The sequence below is a fragment of the Rattus norvegicus genome, chromosome 16, assembly GCF_021556685.1.
Source record: "Rattus norvegicus strain SHRSP/BbbUtx chromosome 16, alternate assembly SHRSP_T2T, whole genome shotgun sequence".
Classification (NCBI taxonomy): domain Eukaryota; kingdom Metazoa; phylum Chordata; class Mammalia; order Rodentia; family Muridae; genus Rattus; species Rattus norvegicus.
Genome location: NC_141549.1, coordinates 86,524,736 through 86,530,176, shown reverse-complemented (window position 1 = coordinate 86,530,176; position 5,441 = coordinate 86,524,736). Strand labels below are relative to the sequence as shown.

Sequence of the window (5,441 nt, the reverse complement as noted above, 5' to 3'; positions counted from 1 at the left end):
GCACTGTCCAGGTGAGACAGAGCCAGACTGCTGGCTCAAGCATACTTTCCAGCTTCTCAGAAGGACTTTACACAGCCTTGATCTTTTTCCTCAGAGAGATTTGTAGAAATAATACAGACTCACAAGAATGATATAATTGCAAAGAAATATAGTCTCATTGTCAGCCTGCTGGAAGTGGGAATTGTCTGGAAGACACAACTCTGAGTAGGTTTGTGAGGGTGTCCAGAGAGGTTCAGCTAAGGAGGAAAGCCTATACAATGTGAGCTACACCACATCACAGGCCAGGACCCTGAGCTCAATAAAGAGGAATAAAAGCCTGGGACCCCACAATCACCTCTCCCCATTTCCTCACTGTGGATGCAATGTGACCAGAGCCTTGTGTTCCCAATGCCATGCCTTCTACCTCTCGGTGGACTTTGCATACCCCCAAACTTCAAATCAAATTTAACCTTTACACTGCTCTTCTCCAGAGTTTAATCACAGCACTAAGGAGAGCAGCTGGTGTAATTACCTGAATAAATCCATCCTCTGATTAGAGATCTTCACTGAATTCTTCCCATGTCAGTATTGTTAAGCGTCTCATGGTATGATGTGTTACATAATAGATTGGATACAATGTGACAGCAGCCCTGGGAGTGTCAGCAGCCTCTCCTTCGTAAACATGTGCAGGGTGGAATCATTGTGGGATTCCGAAATCTGAAACCAACAGTGCGGCCCAGGCTAGGTAGCTTAGCCACAGGGGTTGAAACCCCAAGATTTTCAAAGTTCCCAGATGTGTTGACAGAGTTGGAGTCAATAGGGGAAGCATTTGCTCCCACCCATGGGTTCTATGCAGGCTTCATCTGACCAGGTCTGCTCAAGGTCACCGATCAGGAGAGGAGCCTCTGTCCATAGCCTCATTATTCTATGCACAGGGGGAAAGCAATCCCCCTGCAAAAAAGGGGGAGTGGCCTTGGCTGTGGACACTAAGGCAACATAATGAATGGTGTTTGAAAGTAGGAGCCACTCGCTGGCCTGGCCCAAGGATTTATGGTCCTCCTGACAAGGCTTGTCAAGAATTCATCCTGTACCAGGATTCACTGTGGAGATACAGTAACTGACAAAAATGGCCTGCTCTGAGAAGGATGTTTTTAATGGAATAAAACTTACATCATGCTGGGGTGGCAGGGACACTCAGCCCCGAGAGAACTCCCTTGCAGGCAGGAGAAGGAGGAATAAAAGACCTAGCTTGGCTGAGTTTCACTGGTGGGCAGCAACTAGCAAACAGTATGATTGGTGCAGAGGAGGCAAAGTCCATCCCCGAGGAAGGTATGTGGGTATCGGCCCTGCTCAAAAGAAGAGCAGAATTGCCTCCAGGGACCACAATACAAAGGGATTTTCCTAGGAGATGTAAGAAGATTGTGTTTGGTCTTGTTTTATTCCCTATAGGGAGATGTTAGCTCGACCAGTGTTTGGACACCACAGAATGGACAGAACTTTCCTGTGTTAATACAGAGAGGAGATAATATGGGCAACATACTGGGAGAGGAGAAGCTGACCACATCACATGTGGGAGACTGAATGCTGGGGATGGAGGATGTCGGGGACAGAGGGAGGTAGGGACAGAGGGAGCTGGGAACTGAGCATGCTGGGGACATAGGATGCTGGGGACAGAGGGAGCTAGGGACAGAGGAAACTGGGGACAGAGGGAGCTGGGGGCAGAGGATGCTGGGACTGAGGATGCTGGAGTCAGTAAGTTAATTTTGACAATGTTTTCCTAAGTGCTTCCTGGAGATGAAAACTTCATAATGAAGGCACGTAATGGCTAGAGAGAATGGCCAGGGTTTGAGGAAATATAACACAGGGTTTGAAGAGATGGAGGAACTGGTCCCCGCTGCATTGTGGGAGATTTGTTTGTCCTCCAGAAGTCCTGGATATTAGGAAGTTGAAGAATGAGTAGAAACCCCAGCGAGCCATATGGGGAGGGCTGTAGCGCCCTCTGCCTGCCCCTGTTGAAGAGGATGGCTGTGAGAGGAACCTCCTCAGGGAGCATGAAGTCTGCGGAGTAACCCACACCTCGGGAGTCCTCCCCAGAGCTCTGCCCTCTGGGTTACTATGTTACAGACACTGGAGCTTACAGAGCTTAGGGCTGCTTCCCAGCTATGGAGAGCCAGTAAGCTTAACACATGATCTAGTTGCTAAGGCTGTGCTGGTGACCTTTACCCCCTGCTGCCTCTCTGTGAAGATGCTACTTAGTATCAGTCATGTTTGAAGGAGGAGGGGGAAGAGGAGGGGGAGGAGGAAGAGGAAGAGGAGGAAGAGGAGGAAGAGGAGGAAGAGGGGGAAGAGGGGGAAGAGGGGGAAGAAGAGGAGGGGGGAAGAGGGGGAAGAGGAGGAAGAAGAGGAGGGGGGAAAAGGAGGAAGAGGAGGAGGAGAGGAGGAAGAAAAGGAGGAGGGGGGAGGAGGAAGGAAAGGAGGAGGGGAGAGGAGGAGGAGGAGGGGAGGAAGAGGAGGAAGCCAACAAGTGTCCTCAGCGTTTTAGCATCCCAAACATACCCTAAGAGTCTCCAGCAGAGATGGAGTCATTAGCTCTGACATCAGGATCCGGGTGGGAGTCACACCACGCTTAATCCTTCTCAAAGAGGTTAGCCTTCGGGTATCAATTTCTCAGAAGGAAAGAAAGCACAATTGATATTTAAAAATTAGGCAAACCTAGACTTCTTTACAGAGTTCCAAGGGCACAGTGGGAACCAAGCAACGCCTTCTCTCTGAAAAGGCGGGCGTCACAGGGCATACATGAATTAGGACGGAGTTTCACATAGCATCTCTGGGAGCTTTGGGGGAACTGACTTTTGAGTGAAGACCAAGCTAAGAAGGGCGAGTGTGTGCGCATCTTGGATTTTAGAGAATTAAGAACCATATGCCAGCTTTTTGTCACCTCTGTGCTACTTAAGGTGGATTCTTAAAAAAAAAAAAAAAAAGAATGAACTGTGCCTTGGCTGTGACATTCAGACTTCACAGAGGTCATGTGAGAGCCAGGAGATTCATTCCTAGACCTATCCCATGCCAGGAGTCTGTATCTGTTGCACAGATCAAACCAGTATCAAAGGACAAGGCTGCTTCTTCACCAGCCTGGGTTTTTTGTGCTGGGCTGACGATGAACTGTGTAGTATAAATAGGTCACACGACTACTGACTAGACTAAAGGGAAAATATCGAAACGTTCTTGTGTCAGATAGATGATAAGCACCAGAAAGGCAATGTTTACAAAACCCACCTGTCCCAGAATGAAACCCCAGGTGCCACTCAGTTTCCAAGGCAGGACGGATGGTTAGCAAGCTCAAGTCACTATGGGGGCGGGCTCCTTGTACACCGTTCCCTGGGGAACTGAGGCACAAGAAAGTTCCAGGCCGATGAAATGGACCCCGAGTGAGGAGATGAAGCAGACGAGGGTGCCGTGTAAGTATCTTGCCTTCCTCCAGAACCTGGGGAACCGGCCGTTTCCACATTCCATCTATATCTCTGCTGATTCGAGGCCCCTGGGGCCAGGAGTGAGACAACAGCAAGACAGGTGAGGCAGGCACAGCCCATACTGTTTCCCTCAGTACATTTCCCTTTCTGAAGTCACCTGTTCCAAGGATGTTTTGGAGGGAGGGATTAGCAGATGGGGCCTGGGCCAACCCTGGGCAAGAGACTGTAGCCTTTGAAAATGTGTCTCCGTCACACACTTTTGCCATGTGTCTTATCATGTGTTGGCTAGTTTTTATACCAACCTGTCACAAGTCAGAGTCATCCGAGAAGAAGGAATCTTCCTAGTCAAGAAAAGAATCCATTGAACTGGCCCGCAGGCAGCCTGTAGGCCGTTACTTTCTTGATTGATGGCTGAGATGGGCGGGACCAGACCACTGTGGGCGGTGCCACCCGTGGGCAGGTGGTTCTGGGTGCTACAAGGAGCAAAGCAGTAAGAAGCATTCTTCCATGACTTTTGCTTCAGCTCCTGCCTCCAGGTTCCTGAGTTCTGCCCCGACTTCCTTCCCTCCACAGTGTCCTTTGGGCTTTTGTGGCCATAGTGTTTTACCATAGCAACATAAACTCATAGGAAAACAACTATCAATGGATACTTGGGAGTAGGAGTCTAGAACTGAGCTGAGTAAGTCGAAGAAGGAAAGAGGAAGCTTTTTAAATCTTTAGTTTTGTTTAATTACTGGTATTTTTCCTCTTTGGTCATTTCTTACATGCGTACAACCCACGGAGATGATTTTAAATGAGGTTGACAGACTAGATAGCATGTGGAATTTTCAAGCAAGGCGTGTTGCATAGATGTTCTGCCTCCCTTGTGGCCCCCACTTCCTTTGCACCCCCAGTTCCGTTTACCCTCACAACGTATACGACCTTTTCCTACACCCCTTCTTCACCTTCTCTTTACCATCTCTTGCTGGCCTCTCTAGTGTTTTTAGACTCTACCCACATTTATGTCCACTTATCAGACCGATAGATGAAGGCAGACATACAACAGACAAGCTAGAATTCACATGTGGGTTTTTGGTTTAGAAAGTATTAATATGTGGAAAATGCAAAGGAGGAGGAAAAGCAGATGAAAACACACACTAGAAGCAATGTAAACACAAGCACACCCAGCCTGGGCCACTACTCACATACATGCACACATGCATACATACATGCATGTGTACACATATACTTACGTGCGTTCATATACACATACATGTGTGCATGTATACATACATGTACACACACACACACACATATATATATATATAAAGAGAGAGAGAGAGAGAGAGAGAGAGAAACTTCTACCTTGCTGAACAAAAGATCACACGCTATTCTTTTATATAAAACTCTAGAAAAAACACAGACATCAGTGGATATCTGGAATAAGAGGGGATAAAATAATGTTTTCGATTTTTTTGGCTCATTCACTGTGGTATCTCACTGTGGCTTTAATTTGAGAATCGTTTCATAGGCTTACTGGTTCTTTATTCAGATTCTCTGCAGTGTCTATACAGCACTGAGTCCTATCAGTTAAATCTTTTGTCTTTGGATTACTGAGGTATAAACACTGTAGTGAACCTATGTAACACAAGCAAACATGGAATATGAGGATTTCAATATTTATAAAATATTGAAAGATTTTAAAAGCCAACTCCACAGAATTATCCCACCTTCCAGGCTCTCTGTCATGTGATCTTCTGGCAGTGTCATCATGTGAGCTGATGCTTCCATGCACACATACACATCACATGCAGGCATGTACACACACATGCACATATACACATACACTCATGCATACACTTATACACATGCGCACACACATATGTATGCACACACACCACACATATACATACCAACACATACCACATACATCACACACATACCACATCACACATACCACACACATAACATACCACACATGCAAGGATGTACACACACATACCCATGCGCATA

The 5,441-nt window shown here is 47.0% G+C and overlaps 1 long non-coding RNA gene across 1 annotated transcript; it reads right to left on the bottom strand.

The window, feature by feature from the left end:
* Window positions 1-1,111: 1,111 nt before the first annotated feature.
* LOC148000650 (uncharacterized) lies at window positions 1,112-3,836 on the bottom strand. The gene is made up of 3 exons (XR_015640102.1): window positions 3,752-3,836; window positions 2,536-2,645; window positions 1,112-1,988 (listed from the first exon to the last, which is right to left on the bottom strand). It is a non-coding gene; the product is annotated as an uncharacterized LOC148000650 (long non-coding RNA).
* Window positions 3,837-5,441: the final 1,605 nt, after the last annotated feature.